This window comes from Kogia breviceps, chromosome 9, assembly GCF_026419965.1.
Source record: "Kogia breviceps isolate mKogBre1 chromosome 9, mKogBre1 haplotype 1, whole genome shotgun sequence".
Taxonomy (NCBI): domain Eukaryota; kingdom Metazoa; phylum Chordata; class Mammalia; order Artiodactyla; family Physeteridae; genus Kogia; species Kogia breviceps.
Genome location: NC_081318.1, coordinates 21,854,618 through 21,877,528, shown reverse-complemented (window position 1 = coordinate 21,877,528; position 22,911 = coordinate 21,854,618). Strand labels below are relative to the sequence as shown.

General features: G+C 47.4%; 1 long non-coding RNA gene across 1 annotated transcript in view; it reads right to left on the bottom strand.

Annotated features, from left to right (window-relative positions):
• LOC131762599 (uncharacterized) overlaps positions 1-22,911 on the bottom strand; it is a 77,864-nt gene that overhangs the window by 5,390 nt on the left and 49,563 nt on the right. The window contains exon 6 of the long non-coding RNA XR_010842082.1: positions 8,077-8,206. This is a non-coding gene — a long non-coding RNA (uncharacterized lncRNA). The remainder of the gene's footprint in view (positions 1-8,076; positions 8,207-22,911) is intronic.

The following is a 22,911-nucleotide window of genomic DNA, read 5'->3' as shown; positions in this document are numbered from 1 at the left end:
GCTTTCTCGGGGTGGGGGGGTCAGGGGTCAACCTACACTCTCCACTAACAGCCCCGTCACAGAGCCCCCAAAGGTGGTCTTCTTAGGTGCTCAGCGGTCACCCTTTTGAACTTTTAAGGTGTTAGAAGCTGACCTCTGTCAATCCCTGCTTAGAATCAACCTACCAATGAGTATCTTTTCCTTATCTCTGATTTTCCTCACGAGCATTAGTTTATCTTGAGTTAGTACTTACGCGCGCTGCCTTTTTACCCTCAAGTACTATTAAGCAAGCTCCCATTTAATGGCCCATTTAACGGGGAACAGAGAGACAGCAGTATAAGCTTTGAGATCAGGAAGACCAGGATTCAGATTTTCCCTCTGTCACTTGTTACACAGCTTGGACACACTGTTTAACCCTTTTGAGCTTTAGTTTATTTATAAAGCGAAAATAATAATGTTAATTCTCAGAGTTGTGAAAGTATAACTCAAATAAGACACAAGGTAGGTACACAGACCTTCAATAAATGTCAACTAACCCCATCACCCCCAAGTGATTCTGGATAACAGTTCCTAAGGCATTATAATCAATATGTTAAAGTTGGTGTGAAAGACTGAAATAATATTGGCCATCAGTACACAGAACCTGTGGGGCTGGGGGCTTCTCTGGCGGGAAAGGGTAGCACATAAGCCAAGGGATGTTGCAGCAAGGAGTCGAGAGTCCAAGAAAAGACAAGACAGATACAATCTGAAACTGGGATGAGGATATTCTGCACCGTCTATTCACGCATCACGGATTCACCGAGATTACAACGTAGCAGGAGCTGAATGAGGCTCAGAGGACAGGAGAGCAAGCAAGGCAGGTAAGTCCAGTGTAAGTAAACAAATAAACAGATGATGATAGGATGTAACAAGGGCTCCAAAGGAAAACAGCTCGTATGGGGGCCAACTTAGGGCCACGTCCGAGGGAGGGGTTGGGACAGTCATGTCTTTCATTGAGGGATTAACAGCAGTGCTACAGAGCCACGAGTCACTTCTCAGTACTACTGATAAAGACAGATGCTTCAAAATCAATCAGCAGGCACTCACTGATTGCCTCCTAAGAGCCTGGCACTGGGCTAGACCCTGGAAAACCAGGTAAGGAGATGAGGTGGATGCACTTGCACACGACCTTACAATCTAACCGTGGAATGACGTCTTAACACACAGGAACAGGTAAGTTGCTGCAGGGTGCACGCAGAGGAGAGCACAGCAGCAATTTAGGGCGGGGTGAGTGTGGGGCTGGCTGGGGGTTTCGAAGCGGAACGGGGCCTGAGCTGGGCTCCACAGGTGTGATGTGGGCAGGTGGAAGAACGGGAGGGTTTCCGGGAGGGGATGCTAGCATTGTTAAACGTAGCAGGGAGGTGAAATCAGTGAGAACGGGGGAATGCCACTGCATTTGGGGCCTTTGGGAAATTAGACTGCCAGGGATTTGAGGCAACACAGGACTGCAGTCGGGGTGTGTGTGTGTGTGTGTGTGTGTGTGTGTGTGTGAGCTCACGTATGTGTTCCGCGCATGCGTGTACACTCACACAGTGAAAGTTAACTGAGATCTGGGGTGGCGGGAGGTGAGAAAACACACAAAATTTATGAAGAACAGAAGAAACAGATGTTTGTTGGATTTTACATGGGAAGCACTATGCTGGAGACACAAAGTGAACAAGACAGGGCGCCAGTCCTCACGGCCTCAGCAGGCTAGCAGGGGTCCAGACACGCAGGCAGTTTTTTTGACAGTGGGTTAGGTTCCAGGACAGGGGAAACTCTAGGGGCTATGGGGCCCACAAGTGAGGCACCAGATTTTGGGGTCAGGATAAAAAGCTTTCCCAGGGCCTCCTAGCTTCCTCCACGTCCGCAGAGGGGTCGGCAAGAATATACTGGGGTGGTCGGTTCCTTCGGGGTTCCCCAGAGAGACTGGGAGCCCCCTTTTCAGGATGCCTTGATGAATAGGGTATACGGGTACCCCTGTCTGTGGGGAATGTGGCCATCTGGGGCGCTGGGTTACATCAGCTGGAGATGCAGCGCTTGCGCAGCTCAGATGCTGCCCTCTGCAGGTGCGCAGGACACTCGGGGAGGGGCAGCTCCACACCCTCCGCCCCAGTCCCTTCGTCTCTGGAGGCCCGAGGCACCTTCGAGTCCCATGAGAATACAAAAAACCTTAAGGAGAACCCCGTGCGGCTTTCTATTCCATTTCTCCAGCTTACCGTGTAATTTTCTGCTAGGAAAATTTTACCCACGGCTTAAATTGGAAACATTTGCTAGATTATAATTTTTTAAGCCCATACAAATAAAGCCAGTATTTAAAAACTCCGAGGCAGACATAAGTTAAACCACTGCCCAGGGCTTCCCTGGGGCCAGCTCTGTGTGCAGCACACGGAGGGACAGCCCAGCGCCCTGGTGCGCGATGCCCGGGAAAGCTGGCAGGGACACGGCCAAACGCTTCTTGCCGCCTCTTTTTAAAATAAATTGTCTACCTTAAGAATGAAGACAGTATAGGTGATGGGGAGGAAAACGTTGTTATGCATCCCGTGAAATCATGCTCAGAAGCTAAACACAAGCTGAATGCCCTCCGCCCCGTCTCCCAGGGCTGGGAGGACAGAAGGTGGCACTTACTGTTATTGGCGCTGCGGGACAGCTCCTCCCACGAAAGTATCTTGTCGGACATGCTTCACTGGTACTTCTGACATGTTTAGTTAACTCACTCATCCTGCGGTTAACACAACAAAGCGATCCCTAACAGCTGCCTCCGTGCCATCTGGAAGGACCCTGTAAGCACTTTCCCCCTGCCCCCCACCACCGAGGCCGTGGGTGGGAAAATTCCTTTGACTGGGTTTTCCTCCTCAGATGAGTAACTCTATCCATCTCTTGGTTCAGGGTGTTGTCCTTATACAAAGACAGGCGACATCGTCCTCCCAGGGGATCGGGGAAGCCACTGGCAGAGACCTAGGGACCTGGCAGGTCCTTCTCTGCAGCTCTTGTGGACACGCAAGTGGAGGGGGGAGTGTCGGAGGACATGGTGGCGCGTGCGCCCAGCAGGGGTCACTGGTTCACGCCGGGGCTCACGAGGAACGAAGTCCTTTCCCGTGGGCTTCTGGAGGCCCGGCCTGCAGGAAGGGTGAATCATTGCTCCTCCAGCGGCGGCTTCTCTGCCCCATCTCCACTGCCCTTCACTCTATTCCCAGGAGACACGTGCAAGCTTCTAGAGCATCTTCTAAACATCACGTTCACTCAGTGCCCCAAGGAGCACAGTGTGCTCTCAGAACGTTGCTCAATTCTGTCTCCCGTGGGAAGGAGTCGACGTTTGTTTTATTAAGAAGTAGCATGGCACTTCCCTGGTGGCACAGTGGTTGAGAGTCCGCCTGCCGATGCAAGAGACACGGGTTCGTGCCCCGGTCCGGGAAGATCCCACATGCCGCAGAGCGGCTGGGCCCGTGGGCCATGGCCACTGAGCCTGCGCGTCTGGAGCAACGGGAGAGGCCCGTGAACCGCAAAAAAAAAAAAAAAAAAAAGTAGCGTGAAATAAGTTAATTCTCATCCAAAAAAAGAAAAAGAGAGACAGGGGTCTATCAAGTCTCCCATTTCGGCACATAGATAGAAATGCTATTATTCTTATTTTTGGAAGCCCAGGAGCTAATAAATTCACCAGGCTGACAAAGGAGGTTGGGCTGAAGCTGTCTACACAAGTAAGGAACTGATTTGTCTCATTCTGTACAAATAAGGTTCTCCTTTCTGACCTAAGCCATTTTCTAAGCATCATCCAAGGGCAGCAGCTTCTCCCGCCAGGCTGGGGCAGGAGCTGTGTGGTCAGAGGAGGGCGGCCCGGCTCCCACCGGCCTCTGCTTCCCGCGCCGTGACCTCCGGCCGACCACGGCCCCGGGTTCAGTCTCCTCGTCTCTGAAACAAGCAGCTGTCTGTGACAGTTTCCCTTGTGCTCTGAAATGACTCTAAGATGTGACGTGAAGTGTGAGGCTGGGCTCCACTCTGGCCTGCACCTAAGGGGCTTCAGGCGTAAGCCCATGAGTGGAAAGTGGCCCTGCCAAGAGAGAGACATCCTGCATCACTCAAAACCATGAAGAACGTTGGTTGGCTCTGACTTCCAAAGGGCGGGATGAACAGATCTGTGCCCAGGAGGGCACCTACTGACTGGCTGTCTCTGCCTTTTAACTCCTCGGGGCCTGGGTGCTTCTCAAGAGCCCTCTGACGCTCTGATGCTTCCACGCTGTCAGGCTGGTGCCGTTTGCCGGCTTTCCTTACAGGCGGGCGTGCCGGGCCCGGGGCGAACGTGCATTCATCTTTCTGTATGGTCACTGGGACTGGCTTCTTTGCAACTCCTACCCCCAAAGCAGATTAGTTCTCCCTCCCAACACAGGTCAAAAAACAAAGAATAAAGGTGCCCTCTTTTTAAAATCTTCTCTCCAAACTGCACGCCCAAATCCAGTGAGTCTAGAGATTCTTTCGACTGGAATGGATTCTAGAACCAACTGACTTCTAACTTCCAAATGCATTTCAATTTGGCCTTTATTGATCTGAGATCATAAAGGTTTTAGGAATCAGGATATGGCTCTGGTTGCTAGTAGAAGCTGCATTAATTCTTCCTGCCTTCGAGAAACTGGGAACACTTTGGACCGTCCATAGTTTTGTGTGGCTCACGGAAAGCAAACAAGATTAATAACAGAGAAAACCCAACTTCCTGGTCGCAGCTCACAGCATCTTTGGCAACTAAGCAGCGAGAGTTCCCCGGCCGCTGAAAACTGCTCCAGGGTGGTCAGAGCATGTGAAAAAACCCAGTGCTCAAGACAATTTGCCCAAGAAAATGACTGGGTTTTTGCCTTCAGGGACACTTCAGCTGTAGAGAACAGCTAGCTGGGCACACGAGGTGTGAAGTCTAAAAAAATGAAGCTTTTTTTTTTTTTTTTTTTAAGTTAAGGTATTGCATGCTCAAAAAGCAAGAGACGTGATGCCGTTTTCTCGGATTCTGAAAGCTCACAATGGCCACAGTGCAGTTAATCACACAGAGCATTCGCATTCAGGCAACTGTCTGATTAATTGTCACCAGACTTGTTACAGCCTTATAGGAACTGAGTAAGCTGGGAGTGTTTCCTAAGAGCTCTTCAGTTGTGAACATGTAGAGAGCCTTCTGTTTTGTCTTTTGTAAAATCTAATCAGCTAAAATGATGACTTGGTGATCAGACTTGCAATTCTTTTACTACTTGAAAAAGGCTTATTTTGCCATTATTTTGCCAGGCAAGGAGAGAGATTATGGTTAACTTGTTTTTTTAGACTGAGGTCATCTCTATTCATTGGTGTAGTAAACAAGCCGGACTTAAACACAACAAAAAAAACATCAAAAACAAAAACAAACCAACCCTCCTTTCAAGAACAACACTACATTTTTATCTTCTCTGGGATGAACTAAAAGCACCATAATTTTTTAAAAACAACAGCCATCAGAGTATCTATGATTGATAAAGAAAACTTAAAGAACCCCTAAACCTCATTTGCTCATTTCCGAGAATAGTGACAGCTTAAGATATCTCTTCATATCACTTTCATTCCTTCAGCTCTCTTAATTTACAAGGTCTAACAGAATCTCCAACCATCGTTTTAAAATCCTCTTCATTCCATTCTTAAAGATATCCGTAAATGGATAATTTTGGTATGTTCAAATAAAACCACCACAGCCCGTTAAGTATACTTGTGAGAAAAACTCTTTGTACTTTGCCAAACATACCAGCTAGAAACTACCATTAGGACAGTTTCCTTTTTGGTCTTCAACTGCCTTTATTTCACTTTCCTATCAGCTTGGTGACACTCTAGATGCATGAAGCTTTCTCCGCAGCTCTGGCGGTACCCTGAGAGCCTTGCAGAGCCGGGTGAAGTGCAGAGCTCCCGGTTTGCCAGGGCACCGTTCCCAGGGCGGTGACTCAGCTCTGGAGGCCACCTGCTGCAGGGGTGCTGCCACTCTCCAGGTCATTGCCAGTCACGAGGGTAGAAGGACAGGACAGAGCTGAATGGACCCAAAGAATCAACAGCTCAGAGCCAGGTCAAGGGCAGCGTCAGAAGGAAAACCTTTGTTTCTAGAGCCTTTCCGGGTGAGGCTCTGCGTAGCAGAGGGGCTTCACACCTGGGGGCTAAGCATCTTGGTCACCACCTGGGCCTCTGGCTGCAGTACAAAAGGAAGCCAGGGCCACAGGGCAGCTCCCACTTTCAACACCACTTTGATCAAGTCACCATGGTTTTCCAAAGTAACAAAGGGCGTCTGCTGCCAGCAAGATAGCCCATTGCTTTTGAGGTCTTTCCTCCACCTAAGTCCAAACTTCCTCCAGGGCATTCTCTCGACTTCCTTTAGGTAAACCCTCTGCTCCAACTAAAATCGGATGCCTCCACCGCCCCACTCTGCGGGGCTCCCTCCCTCTGGTCTGTTTTTCTCTTTTGAGAGGCCGGTTGGGTTGCCAGCAGCCACAGACACTGAGCTACTCCACCCAGGATCCTTCTCATTCCTTGCCTGTTTTAGGTGTACAAAACCACGAAGGTTCAGTTCTCTATTCCCTTCTCGCTCTACGGAGCCTCCCTGGACCACTCAGGCATGTCACCCTCTCCTGCAGTCACAGCACTTACGTCTTAACCGTGCAAAGCCAACCGATGTTTGCTCAGTCCTTCCAATGTGTTAAGTCCTTTCTGTCAACGAAAAACACTTAAGGGACGTGTGCTCCACGTCAGACAGCATGTCAGGTGCTCCGAGAATGAAGGGAAAAGACACTGTCCCTGCGGCAGGAGTTTACATCCCCGGCAGGACAGAAGCACGCGAGCATCGCCGCCTAGCATGTGGAAGGAGCTCTGCCTGCAGACCCAGCAGGCTTTACGGAGGAACTCTAGGCTGAATTTTAAAGGAAAAGGAGGGTTTTAACGGAGGGACAAGTTTGGACAAGGAAGGATGGTGGGCGCTACAGAAATAAGATGGCGAGTTCTCTTCGGTATCTCTGCAGCATTGGGTTGAAGGGTTGGGGGGCACACGGGGCTGGGAGGTGGGCTGGGGCCTGGGCATGAGGGGCTTTGCACTGGCCAGGTACCTACATCGTATGCGGTGGATCAACAGGGTGTGTGAGAGAGGCGGACGGCAGGGCTGGCTGGGCTCAGGGGCGCTGAAGGGCTGAGGCACTTGGACATACATTATCTTGCTCAATCCCCACCACGTTCTTGAGCTCTTCGTTTGGCAATTAATCACACACTGCCTGTGACACGTTCACATCTGCTATCTCGTTCCCTAACGTGGCCTGCGTGCTCTGTCTTCTCCCCAGCTAGACTGCTAGACGGTCAGTTCCTTGCAGGCACAGAACAATGCCTTCTCCCTGCTGGCCCACAGAGGCCAGCGCAGTGCCTCATACCCACAGACGGTCAGAAACGCACGCCATTTTTTTCCCTTCCTTGTTCTTTTTTTTAAAAATTGAAGTACAGTTGATTTAACACAGATCTTAATTGACTCTTCAGGATGTGCTCTTGCCGCCTGTCAAATAAGTTATTAAGTCCATCAGCAAATAATTCTTGAGACCTAGACTCTGGACGGTACTTAGGGCACATATCAAAAAGGTGTGCAATATAGGTGGGTGGGTCCTGCCACGGAGCCTGGACTCTTCCACAGAAGCATTCTGAGTGAGAAGCAGGAGGGCGGGCTGGAAGGAGAGCTTAGCTGGCCAGCTCCGCGAGGTGATGGACTTCTCTTCGCCCGCACTGACTGGCTGTGCCTTTGCTCTTGGGCCTGGAGCTTAGCTTAGTTCTTTCCTGAGCTCCATCATGCCCAGGAAGAATCAGTCGGTGATCTGGGTCTTGGCCTGCTTTTATCCTGTCTCCCTTTATTCCCTCTATAGTGGTGAGCAACAGTGATATGCCAGACATTGTGACACAGAGAAAAAAAGTCTCCCCTTTCAGGTAGCTTATGTCTTGTGGGAGGGGAAAAAAACCACTCGGTTATAACGCAGTGTGCTCACGTTTTCTCCTTCCCCCTCCTTATTACATCACATCACATTATCTAATGTACTCCAGAGGGCTCCCTGGAGGAGGTGATACCTGAGACGACTCCTAAGAATGCACAGGTGTCAGCAGATGAACAGACGAGGAAAAGGGAGGAACACAGGTAAAGACGTGGTCCAGGGCAGAGAAGCGGGCCTCAGGGATCTTCTGAGAGAGGCACTGGAACCTGGAAAAGGAGGAGCTATTAAAGGGCTTTGAGTAAGAGAAAGACAATCAGATTTACATTTTAAAAAGATCAGCTGGGAGGCCAGTGGAAGAGCTTATTGGAAAGTAGTGACCTTGGAGTCCAAAGAGGGCAAAGTACGGATTAGAAAGATAACAAAGCAGAATGGTTAAGCCCTGGATATGGAGTCACACGTGTAGAGAGACAGAGTAACTGAGAAAAATATTTGAAAAAGACCTTTAAAATGACTATTTCAGAGAGCCTCCAGCAACAGGTTACACACGCAACTGCTGATGCTGGCCACAAGGGGGCAGCCTCACACAGCCATTCCATGGCCAGACCCTCCAGGATGAAGGGAGAGAATTTCCAGGTTTTTGTGCAGAAAACTGGGAGCACTGGCTTTTAACCCCCACAAGTGGCTGGTCTTTTCTAGGCCTTTTGGACTAACAATTTTGAGTGATGAAGAGTATCTACCATTCTCAGCTTAGTTCCTTGTAAAGTCGATTTAAGACACTGTCATCTACGCAGGGTGGTTCTCTCCTTACCCGGAGATCTGACAAAACTTCAGGTTTGTGACTTACAAGGCAATCAGCACAGCTTCATCTGCCCTCGACCTGGCTTTCTCTTCCCGACTGCTCACCTCTTCAGCTCCCCCCTTGGATTCACAGATGCCCCTCGCCATTCCCCAAGGGAGTCCGGGGCTCTCCTGCCCAGGCAGCCTTTAAAGATATAATTCCTGGTGGAGGCTGGACGGAACCACCCAAACTTAAGAGAACGGGGTTCTCCACCACATAGGGCAAAGCCACCAAGTAAATTCTGGAAAGGAGACCCAAGCCCTCTGAACTTGCCCCATAAACATAACTTTTCTCCCGCTGAGAAGCTCTGTAGAAAGCATGGAGTATCAGGTGATTTGGGGGGTAGAGAGGTGTGAACAGCACGACAACTGGTGGTCTTGTCTCTCACGGGGACATCTGAAGGGTAGCCAGCCAAGCCCTCAGAGAAGTGTGTTGGGCCTTTGAAAATGCAGACTGAGAGGGAAAAGCTTTCAGTAAGTTTTCACCAAGGAGAACCAGCTAGTAAACAGCTTGGCCCCATGACCCAGTCTGACAATGATCCTTGAAACTGCAGGAAACTGGCACATGCTGCCGGGACCTCGACAGGCCCTGGGGCACCGTCCCCAGGTCAGCAACACTGCCCACCCGAGGCCCCGCGTCCCCCTGCGCAGTTATGTGCGGGGGCTGCTGGGGCCTGTGCTCTGCGTGGGGCTGAGCCTTTCCTGGGGTGGCAAGGGCTGCTGTGTAAGCAGCCAGGGAGGAAGGCAGGCACAGAGAGGGCACCCAAGACCCCAACCCAGGGCCCCTCGGGCTTCCTGGGTTGCCACTTGCTCTGACTGGCTCTCGTGACCACGTAGGTCTATTTGCCTGAAGAGGTAGGAGAAAGTAACAGAGACTCCATCACTGGAACCAGCATCTGCGATCCTTCCCAAGAAAGGCAAACCACCTTGCAGGCACTCCATACACTTTAACCCATTCAGGCCTCCCAGCAGCCTGGGAGGTAGGTACTACTCCCATTTGACAGACTAGGAAACTGAGGCACCAAGACATTAAGTAACGTTAACGTGCCCAGAGTCACACAGCCAGCAAGCGGCAGAAGCGGGTTGCGGACCCAGGTGGCCTGACTTCAGGGCCTGTAGGTTATATCCTGTCTCATCTTATCAACAGGGAGTGGGAGAATCCCGGGAACCTCCCAGGGTCACTGGTGCTCACAGGCCGGCATGGATATTGGGGAGGGGGCGGGGATTGGACGGAAGAGACAGGGATCCGGCCTCCTAATCCCACCCAGTGCTTCCTCCACACAGGACGTGGTGCTTTCTACGCTCTTACTGGCACCACTTGCTCAGAGGGCCAGAGAGACGGACCAGCCTTCAGAGAGATGGACCAGCCTTCAATCAAAACAACGACCAGCCAAGCAGAAGTTTACCAAAGAGGCAAAAACCCTTGTATGGAAATTGACCTACACTTTTCCTACTACAGACAGAAGCCCTCCAGCTTGCAAAAGTGGTTCTAGAGACAGCTGGTATGTTCCAGACAGGATCCCTTTCCTTTTATCACTTTTAGCAAGTTGTACTTGATTTATAACTTCACTGAAGTTTTCAATTGATTTACCATTGCTACTAGTAGTTTAAATCGGCTCACCCCAAATTTTAAGAACCTACTTGTAGAGGTCATGTCAGCATCAGAACTTCCAGGCATGTCTGAATTACCTCAATGTAGGAAAAGAGAAAGAGAGTGAACTATGTCCCCGGGCCCCGATTTCCAGAGAAAACCACACCTCAGAGGGAAGGCACTGGTCCCTGGGTGGGACACAGAGCCCTCTGAGAGGTCCTCTAAACTATGTCACAGACTCGAGCTGAACCGTGTGGGTTTCAAAGCTGCTTCATCAAATCGGCAGCCCACCAGGCCTCATGAATATTTGAAAGCATAATATAGAAGTGAAGTGAACCAGAGCAAGTGCGCCCGGCACTGAACCTCCCGCTGGGAAGTATTGTGGTCGGGGAAGGACCCGTGTCTCAGAGCAGCCCTGACAGACTAAAAATATCTTCTGCTTCTGCTCTCATCCGTCTGGTCACTGTCCCAGACGCAAGCTCAGCACAGCCTGGTCCACAGAAATCTATTACATCACCGTCTACCTGCACGTCGTAACTGGATAAAGAAGGCGGAATATTCTCCTTTTTTTCTTTCTCACGGACTTGAGTACAAATTTACAGACTAGGATATAATGACCTTCTATTCAAAGACAGGCGCCAAGGGTACCTGCTTCAGCCTGGCATCTCAGGAAAACTTTGGAAGTAGAGTCCTTTAAAGGAAATCACTTACTTTTAACTGCAGACTGGCAGTAACGACTCACCCCAGAGATTCAGCTAAATGCTGGCACAGGAGTTCTTCATGACAGTCAAGCAAATAAGATGTTATATGAAGGGAAACTTCTGCGTAAAATGCCTTGTGGACAAGCTGCTCTGACCTCCTGCATCCTCAAAGCTCTTCTGCTCTATTGCATAACCCATAACCTTGAGAACAATGAGCCCTTCCTGCCAGCGGCTTCTCCCGAGTCCACTGGCCCCTACAGGTAGTAAAAGACAAAAAGGATCAGGACCGGTGTTTACACAACACGTGCCAGCACTCTCTTCCTCCTGGCCTCACCCCACCCCCCAGCTTCGAAGTTCATTTCTTCTAAAATGGGGGCGAGGTGATTCAAAGAGAGAGGGTGCGCGGAGAAAGAGGAGGGACGCGTGGCCAGAGGCCTGCCCCGACCTCATGGGCAGCGCAGGGGAGCACTCCCGTCCCACACGGGGCTCGGGACTCGGGACTCGGGAGGGACTCGCCAAGCAGGAGGCCGCCAGGCTGCTCGCTGGGGCGGCCCAGACTGGAGGAGGTTTAACGTCAGGAAAGGGCCTCTCCTGCCCCGCCCGTGGAAACAGCTCCACCGGCTCGGCGGACCCCCAGAACCTCAGGGGCCAAGAACGCAGGTTCCACTTTGCAGCCCTGACCAGGGTTTTTGTTTAAATCCCGCCGGCCTGGCTGTGTTCCCGCTCACAAGACTGGCAAGTGTGACCCACGGTTCGGCGGGCAGATCATCGGTTTAAAACCAGTTCCATTTAAAGTCACTGTATAGGCCTGTGGGCATATTTCTCACACTCTGGGGCACCTGCTATGACTACTGGTTTCCCTAAAATCTGCTTTTGCTGTATATCCTTGTTTAGTCCCCTCGACAAGTGACAGTATCAGGAGAGGAAAGTGGCAGGCAGCCTTCTGGGGACACGAGCTCTCCTAAGAGCCTGGGTGTCTGGGCAGTGGACGCTTCCAGGGATCATCGAGCATGTCCCTGAGACCTCTGGGATGGACACCTTCCAGAGCAGGGAGGGACCAAGCTGAAGGCCTCTGAGGGGCCGCACCTGCTTGCCCCTCCCTCACCTGGGCCACACCTGCCTTCTTCCTGATCCTCAAAGGCCAGACTCATTTCCCACGCCAGAGCCTCTTAAACGTGCTGTTGTGTTGTTCTCGGGTGCTTGGGACCTTTCCCCCCAACTCCTCTGCCCACACATTCCTTCCCATCCTGCAGCTCTAACCTTGGAAGTCACCTCCTTACAGAACCACTTGAAAGGAAGGCCCTCTTTCATCATAGAGCACCTTTCCCCTCGTCTTGTTTTTTTCTTTTTTTTGCAGTACGCGGGCCTCTCACTGTTGTGGCCTCTCCCGTTGCGGAGCACGGGCTCCGGATGCTCAGGCTCGGCGGCCATGGCTCACGGGCCCAGCCGCCCCGCGGGATCTTCCCGGACCGAGGCACGAACCCATGTCCCCTGCATCGGCAGGCGGACTCTCAACCACTGCGCCACCAGGGAAGCCCGCCCCTGAGTTTTAATAGACTGCTTTTCTGGGCACTTACTCAAGTTCCACGGTGACAGAGATCACTATCATCATCTTCTCAGTGCTGACCAGTGCCTGGCACACAGCAGCTGCTCAAGAAATCTTTGTTGACTGAATGAACAATGATGCCAGCCTGCCTTGACCTCCCTGAGTCACTCTGTGAATGTCCTGTAGAAGGTACTTCTAACTGCATCGCCATCTCATCCTGACCTTGCCCACACCCCAGTTAAACCATAATAAAATGCTGGGATGGGGCTTCCCTGGTGGCGCAGTGGTTGAGAGTCCGCCTGCCGATGCAGGGGACGCGGGTTCGTGCCCCGGTCCGGGAAGATCCCACGTGCCACGGAGCGGCTGGGCCCGTGAGCCACGGCCACTGAGCCTGCGCGTCCGGAGCCTGTGCTCCACAACGGGAGGGGCCACAGCAGTGAGAGGTCCGCATGGCACAGAAAAAAAATGCTGGGATGGCTTCTTACTGTGGATAACCAGGTACAAAAGGAGACGTCCGTAACTGACACTCCAAACCACCGCTGGAGGAATTTATGAACTTTGTCTAATGTTCTATCGTGGTGGCAAAATTAATTTCTTCATGAAATTAAAACTTCCTCCCTTTGACAGCATTCTCAGGAGTATCTAGAACAGAGCAGGGCTGAGTATTAAATCCTGAACTTTTAAAGTTTAGGAAACGTTGCCCAAATCTCTCTCTGTCTGACTCTGTTTTCCACGGGTTATCTGCTTACGGAAATGACAACAGGCCCTGCATTCCAGGTGAGTCCGTCATACCTAGCTCTGTGTGTCCAAGATGCTGCCAGCTCACTAGCTTGCCCTGCCGCCCGCCCCGGTCCACCCCCGCCGGCAGGCCCGTGGAGAACACCCCGGTCTGATATTAAGATCTATTCAGCTGGTCAATTACACAGCCAGCAACCTCTCAACAGCCTCTTACTTGTCAACCGAACCAGCCCCCGACTCATATCCTCTTGCTCACTTTCTCGGTGCCCAGACACACACACCTCCCACCCTGCTCATTTCGTACTCCCTAATACACCAGGATCTTACTCAATTCGCTCAAGAGCTTTACCAGAACCCCCTCAGTTCTCCCTTTTCCCAAAAGCTCTACTACCCCCCTCCCCCAAATAAGAGCAGCAGCCAGCTTGGTCTGCATACAAAAGATTCACCGTCAACACCTAGAAACTTGGAAAGGATCCATCACAGGTCACTGTAAGGCTTTCACTGGAAACGTGGGTGGGGATGGGGGGTAGGAGGATGCCAAGGAAGACATTAAAAGGGAGAGAAATTAAAACCTGTTGATTCTCCCCTCTGGATCTACTTGGTGAGGACAAGAATGACACACTGCTTTGTTACAGAGTCTAATACCTGAACTGAGACCAGCCTTGGAATATTCACATGGTATGTCAGAACATAAGACCTGCATATACACAAACTGTGTATATGCACCGGGGGTAAGCTTATGTTTCCATGTCAGTGCAATGGGGTTAAAGAAATTGACTTCCCAGAGTTGTGGTGAGAATTCAGTCAGGTAATATCATGAATGTACCTTAGGAACTGTCAACACTGGATATTTCATATATTAGTTTCCCTTGTCACCAAGTATGTCATTTCTACCTCTCTCTCATTTGAACATTTGCTGAGTACCTGCCATGCGTCAGGCACTGTCTTGTGTGTCAGTGTGTTTATCCAAAGGTAAACAATACCAATCCTGGCTCTTAAAGGGCCAGCGCAAGTCAGGGAAGACAGACAAGAAACAGGAAGTTAGAACTTGGTATGATGTGTGCACAAAGGGGTAAGCAGAGGGTGCTGTGGAAGCATGTGGGGCACTTGACCTGGTCCTGAGCAGTCAGGGAAGGCTGCCTGGAGGAGGTTTCATCTGAAGGAACAGTAGTGGAAGAGAGGGAAGGAAAGAGCTTCCACGTGGCGGGCAAACATGACCAGCTTCATCTCGCTAGACCAGAGACCGTGGAATAGGGGTAAGGATGGCGTAATGCCAAAAGATGAGACCAACGCACGAAGGGCCTTTGTGCCGTATCACTGGAAAACCCACTCTTCCTGACTGTGTTATTATGTAGTCAGTCTACCAAGCAATAATAGTCTCACAAGATAACAGATTTCTGGGTCCTGACAGTGCGCTTAAATTATAGGGCCTGAACTTACTGGAAGGCACAATGAGTTTCTATTCATTTCCAGTAATAAAAGAAAAAGGGGATTCCATCATGGGCCACAACCTCATCGCTTTTTTTGGTAGTTGGGATAGTTGCTTTGTTAATTACCTTTTTTGGACATACTAAGTACTCTTATTACCAAAAGCACGTTGGCTGGAGCCGTGGGGGCAGGTTGTGGTAACGTGCATCGTTAATGACAAGCTGTAACCAGGTGAGGATCCAAAGCAAGGTAAGGCACGATAATGTGCAGCTTTGGGGGCTGCATCCATCCTCCCTAATACATTAAAACCACTACAAAAGATAATTGACTAAATGAAATTGAGTGGCCCCAAAGGATAAAAATACCTCCAAAATATGAGTCATTTATGGAAACTGAATAGGATACAAATTAAGAGCTTGGGTTTAGAAGCCAGACTTCTGTGATCTGATCCTGGCTCCTCCACTTACTAGCTGTGTAATCTTGGGAGAAAAAACTTAACTTCTCTGTGCCTCAGTCTCCTAGCTGTAAAATGGGTATGATAATAGCACCTGCCACACAGGATTGTTTATTAAAACAGACAACCAAGTAAAGTACTCGGCCCAGTGCCTGACACAGCTAAAAATGCTACCTACTGTTTAGTATTACTAATCTCTTGCACCTGTGTTGGGTCAGGTCTATTCTCACCTGTTGTTTATATGAATGAAAAATTAGAGGCCTGAACACAGAAGTGAGTTATTCCTTATTAATCCTGCCCCCGGAACAGTGAGGCCACAGGAAATGCAACCGAAGTGACCTGGAATCCTTGGTTAGTCATGGGACAGATCAGGTCACAGCTAACTGACACTGTCATCACCACAGTGGTGATGATATTCATACCGCAGTTTCAAATGAGAGGACTCAATTAAATCAGTACATGAAAGATTCCGTACTGGAAAATATCCCCCGCATCTACCTAAAACATTGTTTCTGTGCCCTCTGTTGTTGTTTTTTTTAATCCCTGAGAGTAACACCATAGGGTATTTCGTTAGAGTTTTCTCCTCAAGACATCTATCTTAAAAGTTACAGATGTACCTCACATATCTTATTTTCCTTACAAAGCTGTTATATAATCCCACTGCCCGTGAATCTACCCCAAACCTTATTTTATGTTTAAAAACTTTATGATTTAATTTAAACTCATTTTAAAGCCATTTATATTTTTGACATGTTAACCCCTTTGGAGATACTAGGTTCCAAACAGGTACAACCCAGCTTACAAAGCAGCTTTGGTACGATTCCCAAGTGCTAACGTAACAGGACCTGGTGGATAACTTCATGCTCACTCCATAGCATTTATGATCTCACAGTTGTATTTCCTGCAGACCTAGCCCGGAAGCTAGATTTTAAAACTAGCTGTGGATTTAGAAGACGATTCATAAACCCTATGCACCGCGTGGTGATGGCTGGTGGGGAGAGCCGGTTCTTACATCAGTCTGCTTTACATTCTAGTAGCATGGAAAATCACATCGAGTAGTGCTTTGTAACCACCCTCCCCTTGCTTCTGGGAAATTAATGAAAGCCAAATAAACTCCATACTTTAGTATTTGTGAATCTGTAGAGTGAAAGGCAGCACTGGGCTGGGTGAGGCGTGATGGTGCTCGGGAGGTGGGCAGAGAGGTAAGGCTGGAGGCGCTGCGTGTTCAAAGGGAGGGTAAGAGGAAATGGCCCGGCGGGTTTGGGAAGCAACAAGCTGAGTCTTGCTGGAGGGTAAAGGCGAGAGGGGACAGTGGCGTGGGAAAAACTCACGTTCCTGAACTTTTCTTTTTCCTGAAAATCCCTCAAATAGGATGCCTCTTCTGAATACTGATATCACTAGAATATCAATTTAGATTATGTTAAATTTTTTCAGTATAGCTATCCTTCCATTTCAAAGCACCGGTTGGCTAGAATTCTCAAATACTATCACATCATCCGCTACGAGCAGAAAATTTAGAACAAAGGTGACACTGGACCACAGGATGAGTCTCCCGGAGGTCGAGGAGGGAACATGCTCTGTAAGCAGCTAGTCAGCTAATATGCTTCCTGTGAGTAAGGCTTCCCCCTCTGCGCCGTCTCAGGAATGCCCTCTTATTCCTTTCACAAGGAACTAACGGCTTTACAATTCTAGCCCTAGATCCAGAGTCTGGTGAGCTTCATCGATGGTCTTAACAGCCTGGAAAGTATTATTCAGAGAAACTGGAAAAAAGCAAACAAACAAACAAAAAACTGTTTTCCCAGATTTCTGAGAAAGGGGTGAATACTGACCTACATTTAATGCTCTAGATTAAAATCAAAGGTTTAGGGCTTCCCTGGTGGTGCAGTAGTTGAGAGTCCACCTGCCGATGCAGGGGATGCAGGTTCGTGCCCCGGTCTGGGAAGATCCCACAGGCCGCGGAGCGGCTGGGCCCCTGAGCCATGGCCGCTGAGCCTGCACGTCCGGAGCCTGTGCTCCGCAATGCGAGAGGCCACAGCAGTGAGAGGCCCGCATAGAGAAAAAAAAAAAATCAAAGATTTAGGATAAAGAAAAAAAATCTTCTATATAATCTAATGAAATCAATTTATTCTGCATATAGGAAATTGAGGCTTGGATGGGGAAAAAAAAGTACAAAAATTAAACCATGGTTAATTTCTAGCAGTGACCATGGGTGAGCCTTTTAACGCAGGTTGTGCCTTCTTCCATCATCTACTTGTATGCTGCACCAAGAGGCAGACACAGTAGGTCAGTCTGCTGTTAAGACATGGCTGCCAGCCCATCATTAAGCTGAGATGCTTTCAAGCACCAAAAACTCATGGGAATTTAGGGGGCTCATCATTTAGGCTGGAAAGAGGTGACTAAGCTCTCCTTGACCTAAGGTTTATTCATCCTGGTCACTCGCGGTGAACCAGGGACACTCAAAGCCAAACGTTAGCAGGGCAGGTCTGGGACAGGCTGCCCTGGGCAAAGCAGCCTTTATGCTGAGGGCTCTGGCGGCAGAGCCGGATGGCAGCCACTCGGGAACGTGGCTGACTCCGGCAAAAGCCTTCTCTCAAAGCCCACTGCGGCCCAACCAGCCCCCTTGCCAGCTCTGGCAAGGCCCACCCACCACAGACTTAACACAAGCATCTCGGTGTCTACTGAGTGGCCTTTCTATCCCTTTCTTCAATGTCCTCTTCAGTTGCATCCGAAAAGAACAAAAAGCAACTGTACTGCAGTGGAGGATGGAGCCCTTAATAGAGAGTGATGTTTGAAAAACAAACCCATCGTATGTGAATCATCATCATAACGCTGACAAATCAAACCATATCCATGAAATTAAGAGAAACCAAGCAGTTTCTTTCGGTATCTATTAAGATGTTCACTATTTTACTGTATTAATGTAAATTGCTAAAAGTTTCCTGGAAATCAAGCCTACAAGTTAGGGAAAAAAATGAATGAAGGAAAATGTCTTTGAGCCCAGTTTTGAATTCAAATGATTCAGGAGGTTTAAAAGGTATCACATGAATAGATAAATGATAAAAGAAAAAGTGCTAAAACATTAGTTGCAGAATCTAGTAGGTGTATATATGGGGCTTCACTGTAAAATTCTTTCAACTTTGCTGTGTGCTTGAGATTTTTTATAATAAGATGTTGGAAAAAAAGTATTTTCTTATTTCCACTCTGGTGCTAATATCCACCAAAACTCATGGACTCCTACAGCTAGATAAAACAGTACAGGTCTCGAAATATAAAAGAAGCACCAAAGATTAACTGGGTAAATGCAGATGACTCAGCACACAATGTTGAGGGATCTACTTTGTGGAAAAAAAAAAAAAAAAAAAAACCCATTTGGATCTTTTTCTCACACTTCACTTCTAATTTGGTGGATTTTACATTAAAAATGTTTCTCTAAATTTTTAATTAGATGAATATTCCAACTTCTGGGTGGGAAGGAATTCCTAAGCCCAAGGTAACAGAAGTCACAAAGGAAAAAAAAATAGACAAAAATAATTTCATTTTCAGCTAAATAAAATGTAAAGGTTCTATATCTCAAAAAATCATAAGCAAAATTAAAAATCAAAGAATCTGGGAAAAATATTTGCTGCAAATATCGCGCGTGCACACAAACACACAAAAGACTAAATAAATTATAGAACGGTTCAAATACGTTATAGAATAATTACACCCCAACAGAAAAGTTGGTAATGGACATGAACAGAACATTTACAAAAGGAAACAATGGACTAATAAACACATAAAGAAGTTAAACTTTACTGATAGCCATTAAAAAATGCCACATGCCTGTCACAGAGTGGGTACTCATCAGCTATTGAATAAATAATGGAAAACCAAAAATACTGGAATGTTTTTGTCTAAAGATTTAAAAGTAGGTAAAACTCAAGAGATTATGGTAAAACGGGCATTTCATCCATTGCTAGAAGGTGTGTGACTTGATATAAATTTTCTAGAAAACAAACAGGCAACGGGTATCAGCTCCTTTGACTTAATAAGTACACTGCAAGGAATCTATCCTAAGGAAATCATTAAAAATATGTCCAAGACGCATGTATTTAAAAGGTTAATTACTGTCACAGCAAAGGAAACCTTCTACAAAACGAAAAGACAACCTACTGAATGGGACAAAACGAAAAGACAATCTACTGAATGGGAGAAAATATTTGAAAATGATATGACTGATAATGGATTGATATCCAAAATATATAAACAGCTCATATAACTCAACATCAAAAAGACAAACAATCCAGTTTAAAAAATGGGTAGAAGACGTGAATAGACATTTTCCCAAAGAAGACATACAGATGGCCATAGGCACATGAAAAGATATTCAACACACTAACTATTAGAGAAATGCAAATCAAAACCACAATTAGGTATAACCTCACACCTGTCAGAACAGCTATTATCAAAAAATCTACAAATAGCAAATTTTGGCAAGGATGTGGAGAAAAGGGAACCTTTGTAAACTGCTGGAAATGTAAATCGGTGCAACCGCTATGGAAAACAGTATGAAGGTGCCACAAAAAAACTAAAAATACTACCATATGATCCAGCAATTATATATACCCAACTCTTGGGTATATATCCAAAAAAATAAAAAATAAAAACGAACTGAAGAAGATACGTGCACCCCAATGTTCATAGCAGCACTATTTACAAAAGCCAAGATATGGAAGCAACCCGTGTCCATCAACAGATGAGTGGATAAAGAAGATGTGGTGTGTGTGTGTGTGTGTGTGTGTGTATACATACACATATATATGTATACATACACAGACACAAACACACAAAATGGAATATTACTCAGCCATGAAAAAGAGTGGAATTCTGCCATTTGTAACAACGTGGATGGACCTAGAAAGTATTATGCTTAGTGAGATAAGTCAGACAGAGAGAGACAAATACTGTATGTTAGTGGGATCTAAAACAAAATAAACGAATGTAGGGACTTCCCTGGTGGTCCAGTGGGTAGGAATCTGAGCTCCCAATGCAGGGGGCCTGGGTTTGATCTCTGCTTGGGGAACTAGATCCTGCATGCATGCCACAACTGAAAGATCCCGCATGCCGCAACTAAGACCTGGAGCAGCCAAAATAAATAAATAAATAAATAAATTTTAAAAATAATGAGTTTTGGGCTTCCCTGGTGGCGCAGTGGTTGCAAGTCCACCTGCCAATGCAGGGGATGCGGGTTCGTGCCCTGGTCTGGGAAGATCCCACATGCCACGGAGCGGCTGGGCCCGTGAGCCATGGCTGCTGGGCCTGCACGTCCGGAGCCTGTGCTCCACGAAGGGAGAGGCCACAGCAGTGAGAGGCCCTCGTACTGCAAAAATAAATAAATAAATAAATAAATAAAATAATGAGTTTTTAAAAAATAAATGAATGTATATAACAAAAAAGAAACAGACTCACAGATTTAGAAAATAAACTACTGGGTACCAGTGGGGAGAGGGAAGGGGGAGAGGGGTAAAACAGGGGTATGGGATTAAGAGATACAAACTACCTTTTATAAAATTATTTTGTAATAACTTTAAATGAAGTATAATGTATAAAAATGTTGAATGACTATGCTCTACACCTGAAACTAATATAATACTGTAAATCAATTTTAAAAAAACCTCTCAGGAAAATTCTAGCCAAAATATAATTAAAAGTTGTATACTTTTTAAAAAAAGGATAATTATTGTAATGTAAAAATAGCTTTTAAAAAAATGGAAGCAAACTGAACACTCCCAAATTAGAGAATAATGCACCATTATTTTAAAACATTTAAAAATGTTTTTAAAGCATTTTAAAGCATGTGGAGAAGATGTGCATTTAATGTGAGATAGAAAAATGCCTATACAGAATGATGTTGATCTAGCAACTGTGTGTGTGTGTCTGCACACACGTGTGCATATTCAGGAAAATACTGGAAGGAAATAAATATACATAAATATTAACAGAGCTTTGGGTGATGGAATCAGAGGTAATTTTTATCTCATCTTCATCTTATTCTATATATTTTTTAAAGTTTCATTACAAGTTAGTCAGAAAAAATTTTTAATACCATATAAACAATTTGGAAGAGTGACCCGCTGCTTTAGCAACAGGTCTTCACACAAGTCAAGAGCACCCCCGACTTCGAATTGTTGCTGCTAACCTACATTTCAAGGTCCACACCCATAAAAACCGCCTTCCTGCTCCCTTGGGCTCCTACACCTTGGCCTGCCCCATCCACGTCGCCTTGTCTTCCCCTCTAAACTGTTTTTCCTCTCGGATTTCATTCTGTGGTGAACGATACCAACTAATAACCTAAGCCATTAACCTTACTCCACCTTTTCCCGATTTTCAGCTCGCTAACCTCTCTGGAATCCACAGCCATCGGTGTCCTCGTCGTTTCCTCACTGGATGACAAGAGCTTTCTTTCTATCTGGTCTCCTCGCCCCTTGCCCGACCCATCCCCTCCGCCCCCAACACACACACACACACACACACACACACACACACACACACACACACACACACGCCATTCCCTCCGGGGCAGCCCTGTGATCTTTCTGAGTACACCTGGCCTCGTGACCCTCCTGGGTGGACACGTTCAGGCAAACACGGAGCAGCGCATTGGACCCCTCTACCGGTGGTGCCCCTGCCTCACCTTCCCTCATCGTTCCTTTCCCCGCACCCTCCCATCATACCACCTAGTGCTCTGAGCCTGTGTCTACACTGTTCCTCCTACCTGAAGCCCTTACCACAACGCCTGCCTCCCTGGTCCAGCTAACTCCTCGAAGGGTGAATTCAGACACCACCTCAGATGGGAAGCCTCACGGATGGTGGCTGAGTGTCACGAGGTCCTGCGGCATGTGCTGTTCTCTTGCTGCCAGATCATACACTGTGCATCTGTCTTTGTACCTCTGCCTCCTCTATCAGATCGTGAGCATCTAGCAAAGGAGGCCCTCAGAGCTTGCAGAAGGAATTAATAAATGTTTCCACCGTCTAACACAGAATTCCCTATTCTCATCTTGAAAGAGATCCCAGAGATTTCATAACTTCCTCAGCCACTCGTTTACGTTATCATCTTGGCAATCGAGATGTTCTTATCTGTTAATCAACAAAGAAGTGTATTTATTATACACTTTATGTCCTGACGACATCTCTTTGGTTTTATTTGAATTTATTTACTCTTGCCGAAGCTATCGCAGAAGTGTTACAAGGACAGCCATTTAAAAGTACTGCAATTTGCTGAAAGCAGGCAGTGTGTTACAAAGATAAATCAGACTGTGACTACTTAAAAACCTTTAGCAAGAAATCCTTTAGCCTTTTGGGGACTAAAACCTCTGGTTACTTTCTCTTTTGCTAGAAGGGTATATAACTTTCTGTTGCTTGTATATCGGAGCTCTTCACAATTACCCAAAACCTTTTTTCAAATGTGACTCAGATTGGACATAATAATGAGTCTGACTAATGCAAGTCTTATTTTCTTACCCTTTTATGTCATACTCCTTTTAATACCCTCAAGAATCATGTCTATTTTTTTCCACAGCAGCATTACAGTACTGACTTAAATTTAGTTGACGGCCTATAAGGGCTACATGCTCTTTCTAATGGCGTTTTTTTGTGTACTCAGCTAAACTACCTTATATCTATCCCCACCCAGCGAC